The following is a 27,584-nucleotide window of genomic DNA, read 5'->3' as shown; positions in this document are numbered from 1 at the left end:
GATTAATCTCAGAATGTATAAGTTTAATTTTTAGACATGGTATGTCTGGTGAACTCTTAGATCTTAATTTGGGGAGATGCAGGAAAGTGATAGTGATTTTTGTGGAGAGAGATGTTGTGCTAAATGAAGCAATTTGTCCAGTGTTACTTTTACAAGGTGACTAGCAAACTTTGGAGAAGGGAAGTGATGTATAGAGGCTTTGCTGTAGCAGTTCATCAGCTAAGTGCACATCCACTTTCCCCTGAATATTGAAAGTGTAAATAAACAACTGATATCAACTACTCCATTCCCAGGATCCTAAGACGCTATGGAATTAGAATATACATATTTAAGGAGGAGAAACATTTCCGTTTGAGATCTAGGATAATGAAGAGTTGTGATGGAAATTGGATTTATAAGAAGTAAGAATATACATTAATTAGGGTCTTTATGGAAAATAGTTGACTCCTACAAAGTGGGTAATTTTCAGAGAGTTTAAATAAAACTAAATGTATAAAGGTATAGACAGGATATCCAGAAATGACAGGGGATAGTGTGGTATCCTCAGGCTACTAAGGAATGAGGGCAGTGCCTGTCCATCCCTGGGTCTGAATGAGCAGGTAATAATCACAACTGAGGGGAAACAGAGGGAGGGAGAGAATGGGTCGGATGGGGGAAGAATGACTTTGGTCAAAGTCAAAGGATGGCGGGAATATAAACTGGTATAGCCATTATGGAAAGCAGTATGGAGAGTCCTTAAAAAAAACACACACACACACACCTAAAGAAATAACTACCATATAATTCAGCAACTCCACTTCTGATATATATCTGAAGGAAATGACATCAATGTAGTCATATCCCTATGTCACTGCATCATTATTCACAGTAAGGAAGATATGGAAACAGCCTAAATGGCCATCTATGGGTAGATGGATAAAGAACTGTGGTATATTGGAATATTATACAATGGATTACTATTCAGCCATGAAAAAGAAGGAAATCCTATCATTTGTGACAAACTGGATGATTCTAAAGGACATTATGCTAAGTGGGATAAACCAGACACTGAAAGACAAACTTTTTTTTTTTTTTTAAATATAGAATGCTTCACGAATTTGCATATCATCCTTAGGCAGCGGCCATGCTAATCTTCTCTGTATCATTCCAATTTTAGTATATGTGCTGCCAAAGTGAGCACGACAAACATTTAATCTTACTTGTATATGGTATCTAAAATAAACTTACTCAGAAAAACAGGGTAGAACTGTGGTTGTCAGGGGCAGGAGGGTAGGGTAAACGGGGAGATACTGGTCAAATAGTACTAAATTTCACTTATGCAAGATGAAAAAGTTTTCAAGATCTGATGTTCAGCATGGTGACTGTAGTTAATAATACTGTATCATGTATTTGAGAGTTGCCAAGAGAATAGACCTTAAGTGTTTTCACCATACACGCACACAGAGTAAATACATGAGGTGATGCATAGGTAAATTCACTTGATTGGGGGAATCATTTCACAACATATACATATTTCCAAAGATCATGTTGTGAACCTTAAGTTTTTTTTGGAAAAAATATTCATACGTTTTTTGGCTGTGATGGGTCATTTTTGCTGCACACGAGCTTTCTTTAGTTGCAGTGAGCGGGGCTACTCTTCAGGTGGCGCGTGGGCTTCTTGTTGCGATGCTTCTCTTGTCGGGGAGCACAGGTTCTACATGCACAGGCCTCAGTGGTTGCAGCACATGGGCTCAGTAGTTGTGGCTGTCAGGCTCTGCTGCTGTTGCTGCTAAGTCACTTCGGTCGTGTCCGACTCTGTGCGACCCCATAGACGGCAGCCCACCAGGCTCCCCCGTCCCTGGGATTCTCCAGGCAAGAACACTGGAGTGGGTTGCCATTTCCTTCTCCAATGCATGAAAGTGAAAAGTGAAAGTGAAGTTGCTCAGTCGTGTCCAACTCTTAGCGACCCCATGGACTGCAGCCTACCAGGCTCCTACGTCCATGGGATTTTCCAGGCAAGAGTACTGGAATGGGTTGCCACTGTCAGGCTCTAGAGCACAGTAATTGTGGCACAGTAATCCCAGCTGTTCCTCGGCATGTGGGATCCTCCCGGACCAGAGATCAAACCAGTGTCCCCTGTACTGCAAGGCGGATTCTCAACCACTGGACCACCTGTGCACCTTAAATTTATACACTGTTTATTTGTCAATCATATTTCAATAAAGCTGGGGAGAAATGTCAAAGGATGTTGCCAGAGTTGGGCAAGTCTGCAAGGAAAGGAAGAGATAAATGCCCCGATCTCGCTCTTTTTCTTTCCTGATCCCCACCAGTGGTCCAGTAAGAACCCAGTGAGAAGCCAGAGAGCAGAGGAGACACTTATGTGCTCCAAAGAGGTAATGGTATACCAGGCATTTTTGACACCCAGAACAGATAATTTTTAATACCCTTACCCTTGCTTATATAGGACAAAATTATTTTCAACAATAACCATGTGAATAATCAATCATAATTATTGATTCACCCTTAAGTTTTATAATAAATGTAGTTAACAATTATTCATAAAAGTAATAATTTTAAAGTTTAAATTCAGTAAAATATTTCATGTATTAACTTTGCATTTATCAAACAAAACAGTATAATTGCACTGTTTTACTGCTTTAAATTTTAAGCATGAGTTAAAAATTCCATGTGATCAAACAGAATGGCAGAACTTATGTCACTCAAGTTTTAATTTTTCCTCTTGACAATTGCGTTTTCTAATTTGCTGTTTAAATGAGATATGTAGTACTCTGGGGGGCTGGAGGCAAGAATTGCTCTTGTAATAGCACATACCACTGACTCTGGACCCCTAAAATTTACTCTGGAAAGAAGTACCTCTCGCCGGATCTCTGTGTGTCAGGGCTGGAAGCTGATTGGATTAACTTCTATGTAGAATAAAATGTTTATTAAAGAAAGGTAGTGGGAGAGAGAATTTGAGGCCCACAAACCTATTATTAAAACTGTCGCAATTCTTGGTTTTAGATTTTTAGCCATGTGTTAATAAAATGCTGATTGGCTTTTGGTTGATTTATTCTTATTGTCAAATTTTCCAATTTTCCACAAACAATTCATCTCCTTATTGCCTGCACCAGACTTCCCTGGTGGCTCAGACAGTAAAGAATCTGCCTACAGTGTGGGAGACCTGGGTTGGATCTCTGGGTTGGGAAGATCCCCTGGAAGAGGGCATGAAAACCCACTCCAGTATTCTAGCCTAGAGAATCCCCATGGACTGAAGAGCCTGGCAGGCTACAGTCCATGGGGTCTCAAAGAGTTGGACACGACTGAACGACTAAGCACACATTGCCTGCACCAGGGAGCAGGGCAGGAAGTCGGTCCAGAGAGGCAGCAGAAAGGCATCTTGCTCAGAACATTAAGTTAAGAATCGAGAGTTTTCTAAGCCAGAAGGAGTGAACTCTTCCGTTCTTGCTACCTGTCTTGCATTGGTATTCTGCTCCTTGTGTGTCTACATGAGATTGTCATGCATGTTAGCCTCCTGTTACAGATTTTGTGAGAGCTGTGTATTTGAGGTGAGTGGCTGAGTGGAGTGAAGACAACAAAAATGGAGGAAAGACCCATGGTTCTGTGTAACAAATGAAAACCGTAGAAACTCTTTTTGCTGAAAGACTGCTCCCTGGAGCTTTTGGGAAATGCTGGCCTGGGGCATAATCTCCTTCCCTGAGAGTCTCCATCTCAAGTGCCTCCCGTTTTCCTGCCTTCCTCTTCTTCCTGGCTCTGTAAGTTGCTGTTTCCTTTCGCCTTCTTTCTTGGCTTTTTCTCCCCACTCTCTTCTTGGCTACCTCTGTTTCCTTCTTCTTTCTTCATGGGACCAGACATGAATCTACTCTGGGAACTTTTAGTAATCTATGGAAAGGTTGTTAAACACTTCATGTCAGATGTTCAGTTGCTTAGTAACTCAAAGGACTCCTGCCAAGTTTATGTTCAGAGAATTAGACAAACCATGCAGCCCCCACTGTTTCCGGGCCTGGGCAGCATCAGTTTGCCAGCTCAGCTCTGTGTGAGGAGATGGCCACTCAGGCACCGAGGAGAGCCTTAGCCACCACAGAGCACAGAGCGTGGGAGCAGAGGCTGAGCCCCCCTGGCCAGGCCTGGACAGGCACCTGGGAGGCTGACCCTCACAGAGGTGCGGGCACCAGTGTAGAGCCACAAACCTAAGTTACCACTGCATGTCAGTGAGGTGGTTTGAGATTGTCTCAGAGTGTCTCTACTTCTTCCTTCGTTCTTTTTTATGATCTCTCATTCGCATTTTGCTTCCAGGTAGTTTTCAGGAAGCCCATAGTTTGAGATTTAGAGACTTAATAAATGGTACCAGCTAACCTCAGAGCAATGGCAACTCCACAGAAACACAAAAACCAAACAAATAAACTCTCCTAGGATCCTGGGTTATGAGATACCCCTGGAGCAAGTGAGGCTTCCATAGTGGGGGTAGGATGAATCTGGGCAAAATATTTGGTTTAATGCCTATTAGGAGCTGAGGCAGAAAATCCTCAAGGTCCTGAAAAGAATTCCTTGCAGGACTGCAGAGGATACCTCCTGTCAGATAATGTGCAGAGAAGTGCCAAAAGAGTAGGCTTACTCTGGGTGGTGTCAGGTACCTCTAGTACCTGTGTAAATCACTGGCCTCGTAACTCCCCCAAACTGTAATACAGGAGAGGAGGAGGGCGAGGAAAAGCTTCTCAAAAAAGAGGAGCTGCCACTGCATGAGTAAGAATTAGTATTTGGCACACCAGAGCTAGCAGTGGGGATTGGGTAGGGAAGCAGGATCTTCTCCAAGACTGGCTGGCTGGGAGCCGGGATTAATCAAGTGGAAATGTACAGGGAAGGAGGGAAAAAGAACAGAATTCTACTGCAGGGTACAATGAAAATTTTAATGAGTCTTCAGCTGTTACATTATCTTATAAAAGTAGTATCATTCCAAATTTAGCTCTGAAATGATTGACTTGAATAGGGCTGGAGACATAAAAATTATTACAAAAAAGAAGTGGTCTCAGATTAACAAAATTATTTTTGCTAATAAAATACTAAAAACTTTTCAGTGTTCAGAGTAAGACAGGATGGTTTTGGTGATGGTTTTAACTGTTGGGAGCTCATTTGATTTTCACTTAAGTGGATGAGAAAACTCTCTAAAGATAAGAATGAGAACTTGGGCGTCTGCTATATAGTTTTTCCTAAGAATACAGGTAAATTGAGTGTGACTTGATTTTAGCCTCTTTTCTTAATCAAAGATATTAATTATTCTCTGCTATAGTGTAAAGTATCTCCAAATGGGTGTATGAGGTGAGGAAGATGACCTTTATGCCTCTCCAATAGTCTCTGAGTAGAAATAAGCATCACTCCTTGATGAATGGATATTGGTGAAGGGTAGAGGCTCAGTTAAGTCCGTGGAGAGAGGATGATGCTGGTGAAGGCTGCATGATTAGTTGATAAATGGATCTAAGACAAGGAGTCCATCCCTTTTGAAAATGCTAACTAGGTGACATTGGGTGTGTTTGAAAGGAGTTAGGGGTATGGAATCAGCGAACTGAAATGGAACTGAAATGGGTGAATTAACTCAGATGACCATTATATCTACTACTGCGGGCAGGAATCCCTCAGAAGAAATGGAGTAGCCATCATGGTCAACAAAAGAGTCTGAAATGCAGTACTTGGATGCAATCTCAAAAACGACAGAATGATCTCTGTTGGTTTCCAAGGCAAACCATTCAATATCACAGTAATCTGAGTCTATGCACCAACCAGTAATGCTGAAGAAGCTGAAGTTGAACGGTTCTATGAAGACCTACAAGACCTTTTAGAACTAACACCGAAAAAAGACGTCCTTTTCATTATAGGGGACTGGAATGCAAAAGTAGGAAGTCAAGAAACACCTGGAGTAACAGGCAAATTTGGCCTTGGAATACGGAATGAAGTAGGGCAAAGACTAATAGAGTTTTGCCAAGAAAATGCACTGGTCATAACAAACACCCTCTTCCAACAACACAAGAGAAGACTCTACACATGGACATCACCAGATGGTCAACACCAAAATCAGATTGATTATATTCTTTGCAGCCAAAGATGGAGAAGCTCTATACAGTCAGCAAAAACAAGACCAGAAGCTGACTGTAGCTCAGACCATGAACTCCTTATTGCCAAATTCAGACTTATATTGAAGAAAGTAGGGAAAACCACTAGACCATTCAGGTATGACATAAATCAAATCCCTTATGATTATACAGTGGAAGTGAGAAATAGATTTAAGGGCCTAGATCTGATAGATAGAGTGCCTGATGAACTATGGACTGAGGTTCGTGACATTGTACAGGAGACAGGGATCAAGACCATCCCCATGGAAAAGAAATGCAAAAAAGCAAAATGGCTGTCTGGGGAGGCCTTACAAATAGCTGTGAAAAAAGAGAAGCGAAAAGCAAAGGAGAAAAGGAAAGATATAAATATCTGAATGCAGAGTTCCAAAGAATAGCAAGAAGAGATAAGAAAGCCTTCTTCAGTGATCAATGCAAAGAAATAGAGGAAAACAACAGAATGGGAAAGACTAGAAATCTCTTCAAGAAAATCAGAGATACCAAAGGAACATTTCATGCAAAGATGGGCTCGATAAAGGACAGAAATGGTATGGACCTAACAGAAGCAGAAGATATTAAGAAGAGATGGCAAGAATACACAGAACTGTACAAAAAAAGATCTTCATGACCCAGATCATCATGATGGTGTGATCATTCACCTAGAGCCAGACATCCTGGAATGTGAAGTCAAGTGGGCCTTAGAAAGCATCACTACAAACAAAGCTAGTGTAGGTGATAGCATTCCAGTTGAGCTATTTCAAATCCTGAAAGATGATGCTGTGAAAGTGCTGCACTCAATATGCCAGCAAATTTGGAAAACTCAGCAGTGGCCACAGGACTGGAAAAGGTCAGTTTTCATTCCAATCCCAAAGAAAGGCAATGCCAAAGAATGCTCAAACTACCGCACAATTGCACTCATCTCACACGCTAGTAAAGTAATGCTCAAAATTCTCCAAGCCAGGCTTCAGCAATACGTGAACCGTAAATTTCCAGATGTTCAAGCTGGTTTTAGAAAAGGCAGAGGAACCAGAGATCAAATTGCCAACATCTGATGGATCATCGAAAAATCAAGAGAGTTCCAGAAAAACATCTATTTCTGCTTTATTGACTATGCCAAAGCCTTTGACTGTGTGGATCACAATAAACTATGGAAAATTCTGAAAGAGATGGGAATACCAGACCACCTGATCTGCCTCTTGAGGAATTTGTATGCAGATCAGGAAGCAATAGTTAGAACTGGATGTGGAACAACAGACTGGTTCCAAATAGGAAAAGGAGTACGTCAAGGCTGTATATTGTCACTCTGCTTATTTAACTTATATGCAGAGTACATCATGAGAAACGCTGGACTGGAAGAAACACAAGCTAGAATCAAGATTGCTGGGAGAAATATCAATAACCTCAGATATGCAGATGACACCACCCTTATGGCAGAAAGTGAAGAGGAACTAAAAAGGCTCTTGATGAAAGTGAAAGTGGAGAGTGAAAAAGTTGGTTTAAAGCTCAACATTCAAAAAAAAAAAAAAAAGCTCAACATTCAGAAAATGAAGATCATGGCATCCGGTCCCATCACTTCATGGGAAATGGATGGGGAAACAGTGGAAACAGTGTTAGACTTTATTTTTCTGGGCTCCAAAATCACTGTAGATGGTGACTGCAACCATGAAATTAAAAGACGCTTACTCCTTGGAAGGAAAGTTATGACCAACTTAGATAGCATATTCAAAAGCAGAGACATTACTTTGCCAACAAAGGTCCTTCTAGTCAAGGCTATGGTTTATCCTGTGGTCATGTTGGATGTGAGAGTTGAACTGTGAAGAAGGCTGAGCACCGAAGAATTGATGCTTTTGAACCGTGGTGTTAGAGAGGACTCTTGAGAGTCCCTTGGACTGCAAGGAGATCCATCCAGTCCATTCTGAAGGAGATCAGCCCTGGGATTTCTTTGGAAGGAATGATGCTAAAGCTGAAACTCCAGTACTTTGGCCACCTCATGCGAAAAGTTGACTCATTGGAAAAGACTCTGATGCTGGGAGGGATTGGGGGCAGGAGGAGAAGGGGACAACAGAGGATGAGATGGCTGGATGGCATCACTGACTCGATGGACATGAGTCTGAGTGAACTCCGGGAGCTGGTGATGGACAGGGAGGCCTGGTGTGCTGCGATTCATGGGGTCGCAAAGAGTCGGATATGACTGAGCGACTGATCTGATCTGAGGGGTAGGTGGGAGGGGTTTTGGTGGAGGGATACATGGTCAGCTGTCTTAGGAAGCTAGTTCTACTTCATTTCCTGACACCAGTGAGGCTTAGGATTATATAGGGTCTTAAAACTACACAGATGAGAAAAGAGCCCAGAAGTTTTGAATGGAAACTGATGAATTAGAAAGAAAAATTCTGTTTTCTTTAAAGGTTATACCAATGGGTAAAAGTTATAACAGCAGATTTGGATAGTTTTCTAGTTGATTCACAAGTGAACCTTCTTAAAATCCATCTTTCTTTATCCTTAATCATGTACCAGGAATCTTGATGTGTTGATCCCTTCCTGGGATAAGAGGATAATAGATGGCTCCTGAGGTTCCTTTCTACTTTGAAATTTTATAGTTCTCATAATTGAGCTTTTCTTTCTTTTTTTTAAAGAAAATTTATTTTATTGGAATGTAGTTGATTTACACGGTTGTGTTCATTATTTCTGCTGTACAGTGAAGTGGTTCGGTTATATATATATATATATATGCTTAGTTGCTCAGTTGTGTCTGACTCTTTATGACCCCATGGACTGCAGCCACAGGCTTCTCTGTCCATGGGGATTCTCCAGGCAAGAATACTGGAACTGGTTGCCATGCCCTTCTCAAGGGGATCTTCCCAACCCAGGGATCGAACCCAGGTCTCTGTATTGCAGGTAGATTCTTTACTGTCTGAGCCACCAGATGGTAAGAAAAATACTTTTAGAGTGTATACAGATACAGACACACACATATATACATACATTCTAAAAGTATTTTTCTTACATGCAAAGAGGCACTCTTTTAATTTGAAACTGACATTAAAAATACTTAACAAGGTGAAAGGTAATAAAATTCCACATTTCAAACTGACATTCGATGCACATCTCTTAAAGGCCAGAACCTCAGAGGTATCCTCAGGAAAATTTGCTTGACTTTCTTACCTCTCTTGATTATATATGATGAGATTTTTAGATGATCATGATGATGATTAAGATAATAAATTGTTTCTTGAGTGAGAAAGAACATCTGTTTAGAATTGTGTAAAGTAAGGTAAACCTCACTTCATTTCCCATGCGTAGATAATGTTAAATAGTTTTTGTTTTCAATTTTTAAATTTTGGAAGGATGGATACTTTTAATTTTAGATGGTGTTTTTCAGAAATTTTTTTTTAAGTTTGGATCTTGTGAAGAACAAAATAATTTTAGTTGAGAAGAGCCAAACTACACTATGCTTCCTCGATGGTTAATTAACTCAAACATAGATTATAGATTTATATATATTCACACATACATAATTTTAAAATATTTTAGAAGCTGATGTGAAGCTCTGGGTATGTGGGAGGGGAATGTCAACTGTGAGTCTCAATATAAGGCAGCGGTTCTCTACCAGGAGTGATTTTAACCCTAGGAAACATTTGGCACTATCTAAAGACAAAGGCTATGACAAAAAATGCTCAAACTACCACACAATTACACTCATCTCACACGCTAGTTAAGTAATGCTCAAAATTCTCCAAGCCAGGCTTCAGCAATATGTGAACCGTGAACTTCCAGATGTTCAACCTGGTTTTAGAAAAGGCAGAGGAACCAGAGATCAAATTGCCAACATCTGCTGGATCATGGAAAAAGCAAGAGAGTTCCAGAAAAACATCTATTTCTGCTTTATTGACTATGCCAAAGCCTTTGACTGTGTGGATCACAATAAACCGTGGAAAATTCTGAAAGAGATGGGAATACCAGACCACCTGACCTGCCTCTTGAGAAAGCTATATGCAGGTAAGGAGGCAACAGTTAGAACTGGACATGGAACAACAGACTGGTTCCAAATAGGAAAAGGAGTTCGTCAAGGCTGTATATAGTCACCCTGTTTATATAACTTATATGCAGAATACATCATGAGAAACACTGGGCTGGAAGAAGCACAAGATGGAATCAAGATTGCTGGGAGAAATATCAGTAACCTCAGATATGCAGATGACACCACCCTTATGGCAGAAAGTGAAGAGGAACTAAAAAGCCTCTTGATGAAAGTGAAAGAGGAGAGTGAAAAAGTTGGCTTAAAGCTCAACATTCAGAAAACGAAGATCATGGCATCCGGTTCCATCACTTCATGGGAAATAGATGGGGAAACAGTGGAAACAGTGTCAGACTTTATTTTTTTAGGTTCCAAAATAACTGCAGATGATGACTGCAGCCAGAAATTAAAAGACGCTTACTCCTTGGAAGGAAAGTTATGACCAACCTAGATAGCATATTCAAAAGCAGAGACCTTACTTTGCCAACAAAGGTCCGTCTAGTCAAGGCTATGGTTCTACCAGTGGTCATGTATGGATGTGAGAGTTGGATTGTGAAGAAGGCTGAGCACCGAAGAACTGATGCTTTTGAACTGTGGTGTTGGAGAGGACTCTTGAGAGTCCCTTGGAATGCAAGGAGGTCCAACCAGTCCATTCTGAAGGAGATCAGCCCTGGGATTTCTTTGGAAGGAATGATGCTAAAGCTGAAGCTCCAGTACTTTGGCCACCTCATGTGAAGAGTTGACTCATTGGAAAAGACTCTGATGCTGGGAGGGATTGGGGGCAGGAGGAGAAGGGGACGACAGAGGATGAGATGGCTGGATGGCATCACTGACTCGATGGACGTGAGTCTGAGTGAACTCTGGGAGTTGGTGATGGACAGGGAGGCCTGGTGTGCTGCGATTCATGGGGTCACAAAGAGTCGGACATGACTGTGTGACTGAACTGAACTGAAAGACATTTTGATTGTCGTCACTGGACAGGTGGAAGTGCTACTGGCATCGGGTGGTGAACATGCTACAATGCACAAGTCAGCTCTTTATTATACAATATTGTGCTGTGCTCAGTTGCTAAGTCATGTCCTACTGTTTGCAACCCCCAAGGAATTTGCAGCCCGCCAGGCTTCTGTGATTATGGGTTTTCCAGGCAAGAATACCAGATTGAGTTGCCATTTGCTTCTCCTGGGAATCTTCCCAACCCAGGGATTGAACCCATGTCTCCTGTGTCTCCTGCATTGGCAGGCAGATTCTTTACCACTGTACCACCTGGGAAGCCATAGTAAAGGATTATCTGGCCCAAAATGTAAATAATAGCAAGGTAGAAGAATCCTGCTATAGAGTGATGTTTACTGATGAACTAACCTCCCTCAATAATATCTTTCAGTCTTTCCTTCAGATCTGATCAGATTCCAATCTCCTGACTGAAGTTAAGGTCATGCTGATAGCATTTTGAGATCTGAGTGGAATAGATGAGATCTAAATATTAAATAAGTGTATTATTTAATATAAGTATATTAAATATAAATATAAGCTTGAAATTCTTCAGTTTAGGGTATGGTACCCCTGCCAAAGGACAATTCTATGGCCCTGGGGCCATAGAATGTTCAAGCTACTGTACAGTTGCACTCATTTCACGTGCTAGCAAGGTAATGCTCAAAATCCTTCAAGCTAGACTGCAGTGGTATGTGAACCAAAAATTTCCAGACGTGTAAGATCGGTTTAGAAAAGGCAGAGGAACCGGAGATCAAATTGCAAACATCTGATGAATCATAGAGAAAGCAAGGAATTCCAGAAAAAAACATCTGCTTCATTGACCGTGCTAAAGCCTTTGACCGTGTGGATGGATCACAACAAATTGTGGAAAATTCTTAAAGAGATGGGAGTACCAGACCACTTTACCTGCCTCCTGAGAAACCTGTGTGCAGGTCAAGAAGCAGCAGTTAGAACCTTACATGAAACTGACTGGTTCAAAGTTGGGAAAGGTATACATCAAGGCTGCATATTGTCACCCTGTTTATTTCACTTCTATGCAGAGTATATCATGTGAAACGTTGAGCTGGATGAATCACAGGTTGGAATCAAGATTACCGGGAGAAATGCCAACAACCTCAGATATGCAGATGATACCATTCCTATAGTAGAAAGTGACAGACCTTTAATTATTCTTTCTGTAAAGAGCCTCTTGATTACAGTGAAAGAGAAGAGTGAAAAAAGTTGGCTTAAAATTCCACCTTAAAAAACGAAGATCATGATATCTGGTCCTATCACTTCATGACAAATAGAAGGGGGAAAAAGTGGAAGTAGTGACAGATTTTATTTTCTTTGGGTCCAAAATCACTACAGAGAGTGACTACAGCCACAAAATCAAAAGATGCTTGTTCCTTGGAGGGAAAGCAATGACAAACCTAAGCAGCATATTAAAAAGCGGAGATATCACTTTGCCAACAAAGGTCCATATAATTAAAGCTGTGGTTTTTCCAGTAGTTATGTACATATGTGAGAGTTGGACCAGAGAGAAGGCTGAGTGCCAAAGAATTGAAGTTTTTAAACTGTGGTGCTGGAGAAGACTCTTGAGGATCCCTTGGACTGCAAGGAGATCAAACTAGTCAATCCTAAAAGAAATCGGTCCTGAATATTCATTGGAAGGACTGGTGCTGAAGTTCCAATACTTTGGCCACCTGATGTGAAGAGCCAGCTCATTAAAAAAGACCCTGATGCTGGAAAAGATTGAGGGCAGGAGGAGAAAGGGTGACAGAAGATAAGATAGTTGGATGCTATCATCAACTCAATGGACGTGAGTTTGAACCAACTCTGGGAGACTGTGAAGAACGGGGAGCCTGGTGTGCTGCAGTCCGTGAGGTCACAAAGAGTTGGACAGACTGAGCGACTTAACAACAATAGACTCAGAAACTAGTTTAAGAGTACAGAGACTTGATGAGGTATGAGATACTCTCATCTGTGCCCTGGAGATCCTTGAAGGGCCTTAGACTAGGTATTAGTCCTATGCCAGCCGCAATCCAAGAGCAAGCCTGTTGGCATAGGAACCAGGCAGGAGAAACTCTCATATGGATCGTAGGAGACCTTGAAAAGGCCCTATACATAGCTTTAGCTTCCTCACAGCCACAGTCTGCCAGTCTGCTGACAGTCCTGGGGCTCTAGGGTCCCAGCACAGGAGACACTCCCATGTGTGCCCTTGGAGATCCTGAAAGGACCCTTTACTCTAGTGCCTTTACAGTCTGCCAGCAGTTTTGCCGGCATGGAGATCAGGCAGCAGGCCCTGTTGTCCAAACTCTTGGAGATCCTAAAAGGGTCCTATACTTGGCTTTAGTACCTCTACTCACAGTCAGGGATCAGAGCAGCTTGCTCAGGGACCTGGTGGAAGACTTATCTATGCTTGCAGAGACAGGTCTGCCGAGTTCAGTTTTGGCTCTGGAAACTGAAACAGTCCTGGGGCTTACTTTTGGCCTCTCTCAGCCGAGGTTCACGATAGGTCCTGCCCACATAGGGACCCATCCAATGACCAGGTGGCAATCTTCCTAGAGACCACACCTGCCACACACCTGTAATAGGTTCACTGTCTGAAGACCCCACTGTGGATTCAGAAGTGAACAGTTGTCTGAGCACTACTTACTCAATATACTTACTGAATAAGGTACTAGAGGCACCAGGCATTATCCACATCCACCTGAAACCCTGATAACAAGCCCACTGACCATGGATCTCACTGCATACCCAGCAAAAACCTCATAACCAGCTCTAGCCCAACATAACTGTGATTCTATAGGTTATTCCACCAACTGGAGGAATAGACAGGAGAAGATCTGTTCTTACTGAAATCAAACTATAAAGACTGAAAGAGGTGCTTGCTCCTTCAAATGTACAAAAACCAAGGTAAAGTTGCATGGATCATGAAGTGTCAGGCAATATACAACATGACCAAATAAAAATAATGAAACTCCAACCACAAAGAAATGAAGATCTATAATTTGCCTGACAAATAAATAAAAATAATCATCTTAAAGATTGCTTATCTCCACTTCATTTGGTTATTTTTCTGAGGTTAGGCCTCATTTCTTTGTTTGGAACATAGTTGTCCATCTCCTCATTTTGCCCAGTTCTCTGTGTTTATTTCAGTGTGTTGGGTAGCTTGGTTACGTTTCTCAATCTTGGAGAAGTGGCCTTATGGAGGAAGTGTGCTTTGGGGCCCAGAAACCCTCCCCTCTGGTCACCAGAGCTGTACACTCTGGGGTTGCCATCAATGTGGGACGTGTTTCCCTTCTGTTGTGCTGGAGCTGATTACAGTGGGTGCTTTGGGAGATCAGGCTGGCCCCTGGTCTTATTGGCAGCAGGGTCATGCCTCATGTGGTGACTTCAGTGCCGCTGGAGGGTGGGGTAGGCTTCCTGTGCAGTGGGCTGTGTCATCTGGTGAGGGGGGCATGGAGCTGCTGCTGGCCTGCTGATGAGTGGGGCTGGGTCCCCCTGTGGCTGGTCACGCAGCCCTGAGGGGATAGGACTTGGTGTGGACCTGCTGGAGGGTGGAGCTAGGGCCCCCTGAAGCCGTGTACATGGCCTGTGGGGGAGGTGGGGCTGGTGCTTACTCGCTGGAGGGCAGAGTTGAGTCATATTTGACAAGGCAGTCAAGAATACTCAACTGGGAAAAAGTTTTTGTAGTATATGGAATAGGAGAAAATATTTGCACACCATATATTAGATAAGGAGTTAACATCTCAAATATATAAGAAACTTATACAGCTCAATAGCAACCCCCCTGAATAATCCCATTATTAATAACCCCCCATTAAATAATGCCCATTTAAAAGTGGGCAGAGAACGTGAGTAGATATTTTTCCAAAGAAGATACACAAATGGCCAACAGGTATAAGAAAAGTTGCTCTATGTTAGTAATCATCAGGGAAATACAAATCAAGACCACGATGAGCTATCACCTCACACTTATTAGAATAACTATTCTCAAAGAGACAAGTGACAGCAAATGCTGGTGAGGATGTGGAGAAAAGGCAACTGTTGTGCACTATTGATGGGAATGTAAATTGGTGTAGCTGCTGTGAAAAACAGTATGGAGGTTCCTCAAAAAACAGAACTACTATGTGATCCAGCAATCCCAGTTCTGAGTATGTATCCAGAGAAAATGAAATCACTGTCTTGAAGAGATATCTATCCTCAAGTTTATTGCAGCATTGGTCACAATATCTAGGACATGGGAAAAATCTGTGTTCATCAAGAGATGAATGGATAAATATAATGTGACATGAATGTGTGTATGTGTATGTATGTATATATATATATATATATATATATAATCCATAAGAGGAAGGAAACCCTACTGTTTGTGACAACGTGGATTGACCTGAGAGCTAAGTGATAAAAGTTAGACAGAGAAAGGGAAATACTGTATGGTTTTACTTGTATGTGGAATCTGAAATAAGCGAAGCTCACAGAAATGGAAAGTAGAATGTGGCTGTTAGAGGCACTATCTTCCAGGTGTAAGATGATTAAGTTCTGGGAATCTAATGGACAGTATTGTGACTATATTTAATACTAATATATCTTAAGTGATCTCACCACACATACACAAAATTGTAATTATATGAGTTGATGGGTGTATTAACTAACCTTATGTGGTTATCCTTTTGCAATACTTGTATGTCAAATCATCACATACGCTTGTGTGCATGCTTGGTCACTCAATCGTGTCCGCCTCTTTGTGACCCATGGACTGTAGCCCACCAGGCTCCTCTGTCCATGGAATTCTCCAGGCAAGAATACTGGAGTGGGTAACCATTCTCTTCTCCAGGGGATCTTCCCAACCCAGGGACCAAACCCAGGTCTCCTGTATTGCAGGCAGATTCTTTACCGTCTGAGCCAGCAGGGAAGCCCTCACATACACTTAAGTGTATACAATTTTATATGTCAGTTATATCTCAGTAAAGCTGGTAAAAAATGGAAAAATAGTACAGACTTATTCTTTATGTTCAGAGCAGTTTTTCTCCAACCTTTTCTCTTTATAGTTCAGTTGAGAAGTAAGTCCACACAGAAACTGCTAGTTCTTCCTTTCCTGGGCCTGAAGTTCCTGGAAGGGGGAGGGTCAACAAGTGTTGCCTCACTGGTTTTTCACAGCACCAAGAAAGTGTCAAAGTGAGATGCCCATTAAATACCTTTTTCCCTTAAACTATGGTACACATAAAACTGTCAGGCCAAAATATTCCTCTGCTTTCTTATAAATCTGTCTAAATCTGTTTCCTTCATGTTACTTTGCACATTATGATGGAAGCTGAGAAAAGCCATATTCTCTCAGATGTTTGTGTTTTACATTATTTAAAAATGAAATAAAATTCCCACATTAGAGAGACTAGTTTAATTAAAGGTCATTCCAAATACTCTTGTTCTAAAAGTTGTCAGCTGTATTGATGACATATTCTGGATTGTTCATTTTCAAACCTATGAAGTAACATTTCTTGTTGAAGAAATTCATTCAAAAGACGTTAGTATCCAAATCAATGACTCATAGGGAACTGTTAATGATGACAGGATCTGGGCAAAGGGCACAATGAACAGAAGCTGTGACAGGCATAATATGTCTGAGATTCATTTGTATTTAGCTGTAAATGACTAAGTAAGACCCAAAATAGCTGTGTCATGTGATGTATGATATGATTGTGAAGTCTTAATTGAAAAATTATACAAAGATGATTTTCTGAGCTTGATGGAGAAGAAACAACTGTTTAGGAGTGTCCTATCAATTTTAACTGTTGCTAAGGAAAGATAGGAAAAATTAAAATAAAACGCTTAGTTGGCTTTAAAGCATCTGGATGACCCTGGGGTCTTGGATGACTGCCAGATTCTCATGTGCTTGATGATAAAGTCTTATCCACGACTTACTAAGGAGAGCAAGAAGTGAAAGGTTTGGAAATGATGACCTCTCTGGGAACCTGCTGCTCTCTTCCCACAGCACAGCTAAACTTTGTTAGTGGTAAGTGATAAAATCTAAGGGCTGGAGGGTTTTTGCTTTCAACTTATTAGGCTTTAGCTCTCAAGCAGTTGGGAGACAGTATAGGTTGATCTGTTATAATATTCAGCATTTTGTCCCTTGTACTCCCTGGGATTTAGAGGAGACAACCTACATTAAAAGATAAAATATTTTTTTCCTGTTTGCTGAAGGGAATATCTGACAGAGCATCTGGTAGTATTCAATCTAAGTTTCTAGAGTCCTTAAAGGATCTGCCACGTTCTTTTTAGAGGCTTTTAAGCCATTAGCTGTTACTCAGCACTTTCGATTATTGCTATTTATTTCCTTAAGCAAGAGAATGAATAATTCATTAAGAAAAAAGCTTAAGCTTGTCCATGCCCTATGCTTTTATTGCCTACCCATACATAGTACAAGCCCATATTTATTTTTGTTCTATCTATCTCTTTTTTACTAGAAATATATATATTTTATTTTTCTTTGCAGGTCCATAGTGTAGAACTTTTATTTATTCTAGGAATTATTTTTTAAAGCAACAGTTCATGTTGGAGCAAGTCATACTTTATCAGGGATACCAATCTTCAATTTAGATGACTGGATGGACAGAAATACTTAACAGTATTTAATAAACTTGATTCATTTTAAGCAAAACCATTGTAAAATATTTGAAAAAATTTTACCTTGCTGAAATTGTTTCTTTGAAAAGCAGATATAATACCAGACCTTTAATTATTCTTTCTGTATTAAAGAACATTCAGAGAGAGAATCTGTGATCACATCAGACCATTAAATATTAAGAGCTCTTACTGTCTCCATTAGTATTTTTAAATCTGACATTAGAATCTTCTAAAGAAAATCTTTTTTGCATGTCTGGGAAGTTAGGGTGAATAGGAAATAATAATGAATAGGAAATAATGCTTTTGAAAATCCTGGTCTTTATGAGAGTTCATCACCTGTAAAATGCCTTCTGTTGATCAAAGAATAGTACTGTGGGGTAGTTGTTTGATGTGTTCTCAGGTTGCAGCATGAATGGTACTAACAAATGTAATATTAGTTGAAAGATCTGGCTTCAGTTCATGATTTTGTATTTTAGTCTGATTCAGTTGTCGTCAGAAATAATAGTTATTCACTCTAGAACATATCTACTCATGGAACAAATAATGAAATAACCTTATTTTCAGCTTGGTCCCTTAATCTGTGGCTTTCATCATGAGATAAGGTTTAGTTATAGGAAGCACTTACTTCTTAAAGGAATTATTTGAATGAAACAAATACAACCTTATTATTGAACTGAGTCACAATAAGCATTTTGTCTTTTAAAATAGGGTGTTCTAACAGGTGGGTAGGCACAGATTTAAACTTAGCATGGTTACTGAGTGCCCCGTCCAGTGTTGTGCCATTCTCTACCCGAAACAAGCAAACAAAAGTAATCATTTTCATAGTCAAATAAGTCATATATTCCTATTCCTTATTTGGAAATTCTCAATGTACCTGAGTCTATTAAACCCCTGTCCTGCAATTAAGAAACACTTTTATTTTTTAATCTAGGTATTTTAAATTTGTATGCTTATACACAAATAGTTTAGAGTCAAGTAGCTTGGGGATTTTGGATAAACAGCAGCCTCTAGACTTTCTTTTCCATTTCCATTTCTTAGAGGCAACCATTTTCATCTGTCAGCTGATTCTTTGGTAAGTACCTTTGTCTTAGAACAATAGAATGGCATGACTACTTCCTGAGTATTTTTCTCTTATTTTTATCTATTGACTTCTCACTATGAAAGATAAGAATTTATTTAGCTTGTTTCCCCATTCCATCCCTCTCTCTTACTTTCTCTCACAGGGGCACACATGCCCATGGGTGCACACACACAATTCTTACCCCCAGTTCTTCCTGCAAAAACATGTTGTGACTTGGATTACATCAACATTTAGTGTTATTATTAAGAATATGTAAATGCAATTTTTAGCTAAACCACATAGAATAATATAATTCCTATTCTATTTTATACACCTTTTAATTTTTTTCTAGAGTTTATTGTTATTATTTGCTTAGTTTTCTGTGTCTCTAATTCAATCTCCAGTGCTCCGCTAGATCGACAAATCTCTTCTTATTGTGTTCATTTGCACAGGTTTTCTTTCATTGTCATCTGTTTGGAGAAGTCTTTTTGAGAGCCTTCTGACCTGGTCCAATCTGGATTGGATGCCTTCCTTGCCCTGGTATATGGCTGGCATCCTTAAATTTCTCCTCTTTACCACCCTGGGGTGATAGGTTTCCTGTTTGTTGCATCCTTTAACTTCCTCTTCCTTGGTTACCTCTTTGTTTTGGTGGAGTACCTACCAAAGAGACTGGTTATCTCTTGAGAAAAGTGTGTGGGAGGTTTCTTTTCTTGTGAACTTAAATGTGAAGAGACTAGTCTCTTATCGTGTCCTCACATTTGATTTTTTTTTTTTATCAAACTGTTTTATTCTCGGTATCCCATTATATGCTAGAGTTCTTTTTTCTTCTTGAGGAAAATAATTGTCTTCTAGTCTCCAATGTTGCTATTATGGAAAAACTCACTTCTGCCTGTCTCTTCCATTCTCAATAATCTTCTTCACTTTTGGCATTGCTGAGTGTGTGGTTTTTACCACACAAAACAGCTCAGTGATATCAGCTGGGTGTCTTGTAATTTAACTTAGTGCTGGCATTGTCTGCCTGAAAATAGTATCAGATTCCACATGTTAAGGGCTCAGCCCACAGGACTGTCCCCTTCTCGCTACTCACTTCAGGTGCCAGTTCCAAATCCATATTGTCTTCCTGTGCATCTGACTGACTGGCTATAAGACAATCCCTTCCTCAGGTTAATTAGTTAGAACCACTCACAGAACTGAGGAAAACAGGTTACTTATTATATTATCATTTTGTCACAAAGGTTATTGAAGAATACGAGTGAACAGCCAGATAAAGAGATACACAGGGCAAAGTCCAGAGGGTCCTGAGCACAGGAGCTTCTGTCTCCGTGGAGTTTGGGATGTACCAGCCACCTAGCCTGTGGATGCATTCTTGTTCACCAATCTGGTGGCTCTCCAAAGCCTGTCCTTTTGGGTTTTTATGGAGCTTTATTGCACAGTCATGATTAATTAAATCATAGGCGTTAGTGTTTGATTCAACCTCTAGCCCCTCTCTCCCCCTTAGAAGTTGGGGGGGGGGTGGGGCCAAAAGTTCCAATGTCTTAATCTGGTTGGTTTCCCTGGCAATCAGCCCTCATCCTTTCTGAAAGTTACCTCATTAACGTAAATTCAGGTGTGGTTGAAAGGGACTTTTAAGAATAACAAGACACTCCTTTCACCATTATGGCTCTGGAGCTAGTTCAGGAAGAAGGACAAAAGAACAAATATTATAACGAAAGATGATATCTTTGCTATTGTGCTTTGGACATTCCCAGAGTTTTAGGAACTCTATGCCAGAAATGGGGATAAAGACAAAATAGATATTCTTACTATAAATCACAATATCATAGTTACTATTAGGATCTAAATTAATCTAATTTATAATTCTTTGTATATGCCTCTACATTTAACCCAAATCTTAATTTCCTAGTTTTCTGGATTTCAATAAAGTGTCCTATTGTGTGTTTATTTTCATACACTGAGTGGGTCTTCTTACTCATGTCCTTCATTTTCTTATAAGATTTTATTAATGATATTTTCCTTTCTTTTTCATTTCATCTTCAGGGACTCCTATTCTTGGACCTCTTGGATTGGTCCCTGATTATCTTCCTCTCCTAATTTCTGTCTATTTATCTTTTGCTTTACTTTCTGTGAGATTTCCTCAACTTTATTTCCAGCCATTATATTAAGATTTCTCTTTCTGCTATCATGTTTTTATTTTTCCAAATTTTTCTTTTTTCTATACATTTTTTAAAATAAAATTCTGTTCTTGTTTCATGGATACGATATCTTATCTCTGATAATTTTTATTTTTAACCAAATCATCTTCTCCTCACATAGTCTGTTTCCTCCAGGTTGAAGTTTTTTATTTGCTTCCTTTGGGACTGTTATCCAAATTAGAGTTTTTCCTTAATTTCTGCTAGTCCTTAACTGCCTGATCATATTTAGGAGTAGGAGACTAGAAAGCTGATTGAATCTCAGAATGTGTGGGTAGGCCTGAATGTCATTGTATGGTGCTGGATGTGCCAGATTTTTTATTGTATCTTCTTGGACTGATCAAATCTACTTGTGGGGGTGGGGGAGGTGTCTCTAATCTCCTAAATGGAGGATGAAGGCTTTGGAGAGTCAAGTTGCTGAGGAGGACTCGGGGTCTCAGCACTCCAAATGCCTGTTAACTCAATTCCCCTATTTTCAAGGTACTGCTATATTCAACTGCCCAGAGCCCCTAAGTCCAGAGATCCTTTGATTCTTTCTGAAGAATAAACATCTAGAACTGGAGTGAGTGCAACTACCCAGCAACACAGAGTAAGGAAAGACCTAAAATTCTAATGTCTCTAAACATTTTTCAATCAGAATTAATCTTCTCAACATAGCATTGCTCCATTACCCACAGTTAGGCGAAACTTGAGGTTAAGGGTACAGTTCTTCAAGACTGTCCAGTTTGCCCAAGATTTCTGACATGAGCTGTGGGTTCTGGGGTCCCCAGGACTGTCCTCACTCAGACCAGATAATGATAAATTTGGAGATTCTCACAGACTCCTTTAGATTGTATAATTCGATAGATCAACTCACAGAACTCAGGAAAGCACTATACTTATGATTTTAGTTTTATTCTAGCAGAAGGGTGCAAATCAGAACCAGCCAAAGGAAGAAACATAGGGTGGAATCTGGGACTGGGAAATTTCCAAATACAAAGCATCCATGTCCTTAGGGATGCATTACCTCTTGTGCTTGGTGTATAACCGTACTCACGGAGTATCGCCCACTTGGGAAGTGTGCTTGAGCTTCAGTGTTGATAATTCTTGTTGGGGCTTCATTACTTAGGCATGAATGATTGCCCATATGGTTGCTCAAGGCCCCAACCCTCTAATTGCATTAATGGTCTTTCTGTGTGGTTAGCTCCCATTATGCATCACCATGTTAGTGTAGACTATCAGGTGTTGTCTGAGGGCCCACCATGAACAACAAAAATAATCCTATCGCTCAGGGAATTCTAGAAGTTTAGAGGCTACCTCTCAGGAGTTGGAACAAAGGCCGGACTTTTCTTGGGTAAAGTTAATTTTTCACTAAATACTTTTCCATCCCCAATGCCAGAGGTATCTTGGCTCCACCAATTTCAAAATACTTAAAGAATTCTACGGTAAAATCAGGTTTGTTCTTTACTCTCTGTGCCACTGGTTTAGGATTTTGTTTTCTTGGGTTGGCTGAGGCATTTATCATTTATTCATTTGATTTTCAGCTGCTAAAAATATTACTGTTTTTCCTCCCATTCTTGAGTGTTTATACTTAAATTTCAAACCAAAACCCCACTGCAGTAGTGTTAGAGGTTTCTGCTGCTGCTAAGTCGCTTCAGTCGTGTCCAACTCTGTGCGACCCCATAGACGGCAGCCCACCAGGCTCCCCTGTCCCTGGGATTCTCCAGGCAAGAACACTGGAGTGGGTTGCCATTTCCTTCTCCAATGCATGAAAGTGAAAAGTGAAAGTGAAGTCGCTCATTCATGTCCGACCCTCAGCGACCCCATGGACTGCTGCCTTCCAGGCTCCTCCGTCCATGGGATTTTCCAGGCAGGAGTACTGGAGTGGGGTGCCATTGCCTTAGAAGGAGCCAAATTAGATACATATATTCAGTTGGCTGTTTCTTTGCAGAAATTGCCCAGCATTATTTCAGTTTGTCAGTGACAACTTTTTGTAGAATTCATACTAGTACCTGGTAAATAAACACTAAATTAGCAAACATTTCTATATTGCTTCATTAATAGAGATAACTGACTAATTTAGGCTTCAGAATCTTTAAAGACAACTTTTCTTTTAGGGTTCATTTCCTTTCTACTTTATATATTGAGGACACAAAAGATAAATAGCCTCTTATCACTTATTGATTGGGGATGAGAATATTGGGATAGAGGAGGAGATTTAACTTCAATATTATCTATTTTTATAATGTTTGAATTACTGTTACTTTTTAATTAGTTAAAAAATTTTATAATAAGAAAAAAGTAAAACATTGCATGAAATGATCCCCCAAATTTTTCCACTTCAGATATATGATGCTAGGGTTAATAGAGAGCTAAAAATGGGGAACTCTTTTATATTTAATGGAGTAGGTAGAACAGAGCACAGAACTCCTTTAATCACTCTGATCTAAAAGTTAGACTTGTAGCTTTCTGTCTCAATCAGTCTCTCTTTCTGATTTTTATGGGGTATAAAGAAATTTTTAATATTACATTTTATATTGATGAAGTTTGCCTGGAAAAGATGTTGATTCCCTCATAATGCTTCTTTCTCATTTAATTTTCTTGGTAAATAAGAGTTTGTATATTGATTTTTCCTGTCTCATTCTAGCACACAACTGTAATTCTCTCGCTCTTCTTTTGTAATCTTTTCAGAGTTCCTGATCCCTGTGAGATTCATTCCAAACTCCATTGTACGGTGTTCAAAGTGTTCTTATAACACGGCTGGAGCTTACCTTGTAGTCTTATCTGTTTCTGGTTCCCATTCCATCAAGCTCCCAATTCCTCTCAACACTGAATTATTTGCTGATTCTCCCCAATTCTTGATGTTGAGGTGTCTTTGTCCAAGTATTTCCCCTAGGGTGGAATTCTTTCCCCATCTCCCTTGTATTTTTGCCCATCTAAATCACACCCACTTTTACAAGCCTATCTCAAATGTTTCCCTCTTCAGGTTCTTCCTTATCTTTCCTCTATCCAGGACTAATGCCACCCCACAGGGCCCCCACAGGGCTTTGTTTGCCCACATTCTGCCTATGTTAAGGGTATTAGTAGATGAGTGTGTGTGCACGTGTGTGTGTGTGTCTAAGGGGAGACTGGAGGGAGGGAAATTGTCTCCATTAATTATAATTTCCTTGAAAGTAAATCTGATGAGTTATATACACACGTAGTGCTTTATATATAGTTGATTCTCAGTAATGTCAGTTGGTTTGATATAAATCTTGTTTCATTTTCTTTGTATTAACAGCATTGACAAAAGTAATGACTATATCAATTATGTATTAGTTTTACAAATCCAGTTCTTCCCAGGACAATTTCTTGAAAAACAGAAGGATGGCTGCCTAATGCTTAAAGGTGATTATTAGCACCTGGGGTGGGGGTAAGAAATATGAATACTCATTAGCATCCCTGAGTTCAGATCCACAAATTCATGACTGTGGGCACTATTCGCAGCTGATGAGTGTTAGTGCTCCTTACCCCACCCCAAGTGGAGTGAAGTAGCCAACCAAATCTCTGAGTGACAGGAACTGACCGCTGCAGTGATGGAAGGAATTCACGGGAGGTGTGATGACTAACTGAGTCAGTCTGGGTGTCTATGCCACAGGAAGAGAATCTAATAATAGGAAGTGGGTGGGGGCAGGGCGGGAGGAAGGGTTAAGCAAGGAAGATGATTGATGAAGTGTATTATGGCTGACACAAGACCCCATGCTCTGGGTGAGGGAGTTAGCAGTGATTGAGAAGTGACTCAGGAGAGGGCTCATGGTCTGTGTGATTAGTAGGAAGTAATCAGCCATTTGCTTGAGGGGACAGCCATACACAAAGGATATATCAAAGGTAAAAGGATGGGGGAGAACATCAGTGATAACACCAAGAAGGTCTTTTAAATTATAGAAATCTGTCTGGGCCCCACTATTTACAGGCTGTATTCATCCCGCTCCCTACTCCTTAAGCCTGTGTACTTGAAGCTTGAGTTTCTTCTCACTGATATCCATTTTTAGGCTGCTCTGTTACGTAGGAGGATTAGAAAGTGAGCCTAATCTGAGGTTATCACACTGATCTCACTAAACAGTGTTACCCAGATGAGTGCTGGAGGGCTTGGGGCTGGGAGAGGAGGGCCAAGATAAAGGAGGAGTGGGTAATGACGGAAACTTCTTGAGGAACATCTTACAAAAGGCACTCTTTTTCCCCCTAAGTACAAATTTAACAATATTCTGTAGGAATTCTTTGGCTCTCCTCTTAAAGAACTTAAAGCCACTTAAAGTTTCCCGATCCTTGACCTCACAAGAGGCTGGGGAGGTAGACAGGCAGCAAGATTTAAAACTAGCTGATGAATTAGAGCCTCATTCATCTGGGTAGGCCGAGACATTTAATTAAACCATTTATTAAGCTTGTTTTGTGTTTTCTTTGCAGAGCCCAATTCCAGAGTCCTGGAAGCGGATATAGGGTGCACCTCTTGAGTTCATTTATTTTTCCTTAATGCAGTCAAAGCATGAGAGCTAGCCATAGACAAAAACCAAAGCATTCCAGTGGAACTTTTTTTCCTCTTTCAAAATTCAGTGTCTCTATGAATAGGTTCTGTGAAGGGTAATTATGAGAATATGAAAGCAAAAAAATGAAGCAAAAGAAAAAAGGACACTTAGTGATGCCTAACTTAATTTTCTCTACCTCAGCTTTGTAGCATGTCCTTTGTAGTGAGCAGATTTGTTAATTTGGCTAGACTTATGCTTTAGTCTCTCACTTGTTTTTGGGGGAGTAAGCAGCGTACAGGAAGATTGACAGTGAGTATTTAGGTTTGGGGTTAATTTACATGATGATAAGACCACCTTTCAAACTTCAAACATGAAGATGCTCTTGTTTGGGGAAGAGCAGTTTCTTCCTAAGAAAAGAGAGAGGGCCTGAATGAATGCATTTAGCTCAAATTGACTTTGTCAACTGGTTATGTTGCTATAGTACTATTAATTTATTTGTACATTTAAAAATTTATCCTGCTTTAAACTGCTTGATTTGGGGGCATATGGTCTTGATTCTTCTGGACCATGCCTGGATGTGGTCTGTCCACCCAAATACTCTTTTGCATAGTGATCCTTATTTTGGCAACTACCTCCTTTTTCTCAGCACCCTTATCACTGCTTGTTCGCAAAAGGCCAGCCTATGACTGCACAGGACTGGAGCTTATACATTAGCTTCCAAATAGGGACAGTGCAGTAGCCCTCTCTCTGCTGGAGATTTAGGGCACTAAGAGTGCTTGAAGCTGGTCCTCTACAGGCTCGCCAGTGTCCTGCTGGCATGAAGCAGCCCTGATAGGGGCCTTTATCTTGTTTGGCTATAAGAAGAGAACCCGAGTGGGGAGAGGAGGAGGAGCCAGGCACTTAATCCTGAAGGACCTTTAGGGACAAAAGCATTTACAGTGAGTACAGCAGCAGATTTCTGGCTTTTCTGTTCTTTTATTTAACAGAAGAAATCACAAGGGATAGGAGAAAGACGTGGGCAGTTTTGATGCGTGTGTAGCTGCATTTTTTGCTTCCTACTTTGGTCAAAGAACACACTCCTTATTTAAATGTCTTATTCACGTTGAATATATTCTGCTAATGTCAGGTTTCGACTGAAAACTTGTGGACTGTCAGGGAGGTCCTGAGCAGCAGCAGTCCTTGTTAGTGAGCAATCCATGGCATGTTTCTTCAGTTTCTGTAGGATGAGAAATAGAGTGTGGTGAGAAAAACCTTCCCACAAAAAATTTTTTTTAAAGTTTTAAAATCCTTACTGCTTTTGCCTTTTGCATTTTAAATGTTGAATCTTCTATGGATTTGTGGAAAGGAAAGGATTTGAGCTATGTTATTTTTAACAGCAGCTGGGATAAAGGTGGTATTATCTCTAATGCTGGAAAGGTGACCACAGATAAGCATTTGATGGGGGAGGGGAACAGGAGGTCATTGGGTTCCAAAAAACTGGTTGATCACTCCTCTCGTACAGCTTTAGAGCCAGAGTTATAACTGCGTAGGTATCCGTATATACTTGAATCAGTGCTTCATTTGCATCTTCAGAAGTTGTGGTCTATTGACTTCCCCCCACGCCCCCTCAAATTTATCTGTGACTGGAAAGGAATCTTATTGCATGAACCCCTGTAAAAGAAAAATACAAAACTTAGAATTTGAAAGGATGTATAGAGTTGTGCTGAATTTCCTACTATTTGTTTGCATTCAAATAGAGTAATTAATTTGATGGCAAAGCAAGCTTGAGTAGTTGAGATAAGGGCAGGAAAAATGCACATGAAGATTGTTATTGTAGATCTCTACAATATGAGGCAGTTTTCCTTTAAGTACTAATTTATCTTGGAAATCAGATGTAATTTTGTGAAAATCAGAAATAGAGGGTGGTTATCCATGGGTGGTACATTTAGTTGTGAACTACTGGAATTGAAAATTAAATGTTTATTGTAATTAGTTCCCATGAAAATGGGTAATTAATCAATTTTATGCCACTTCCTGGGCTTGCTCTGCTGTTATGACACATACGGTATTCCTTCCCCAGGGGCAAAGCTGGTATGTGAGGGAAAGCAAATAGACAGAAGTTGAAATATACTTCAAGTAAAGTATTGCTTTGCTTTACTGGGT

General features: G+C 40.3%; 1 protein-coding gene and 1 non-coding gene across 4 annotated transcripts in view; one reads left to right on the top strand and one right to left on the bottom strand.

Annotated features, from left to right (window-relative positions):
• The window catches only part of AKAP6 (A-kinase anchoring protein 6), a 599,671-nt gene that overhangs the window by 181,863 nt on the left and 390,224 nt on the right, over window positions 1–27,584 (top strand). Inside the window, exon 1 of one of the 3 annotated variants that reach the window (XM_086363675.1) lies at window positions 26,176–26,380. The exons of the other annotated variants lie outside the window; for them this stretch is intronic. The gene's annotated coding sequence lies outside the window, so the exon portion shown is untranslated. Of the gene's footprint in view, window positions 1–26,175; window positions 26,381–27,584 lie in introns of those variants that run through there. 3 annotated transcript variants of the gene reach the window in all.
• Window positions 1,074–1,180, bottom strand: LOC147349299 (U6 spliceosomal RNA). Its single transcript, XR_015150791.1, has one exon. It is a non-coding gene; the product is annotated as a U6 spliceosomal RNA (small nuclear RNA).

The sequence above is a fragment of the Bos grunniens genome, chromosome 21 (assembly GCF_055505025.1).
Source record: "Bos grunniens cultivar Pamir isolate PY7600 chromosome 21, Bosgru_T2T1.0, whole genome shotgun sequence".
In the NCBI taxonomy this organism is placed as follows: Eukaryota; Metazoa; Chordata; class Mammalia; order Artiodactyla; family Bovidae; genus Bos; species Bos grunniens.
This window is presented reverse-complemented; position numbering and strand designations above follow the sequence as displayed.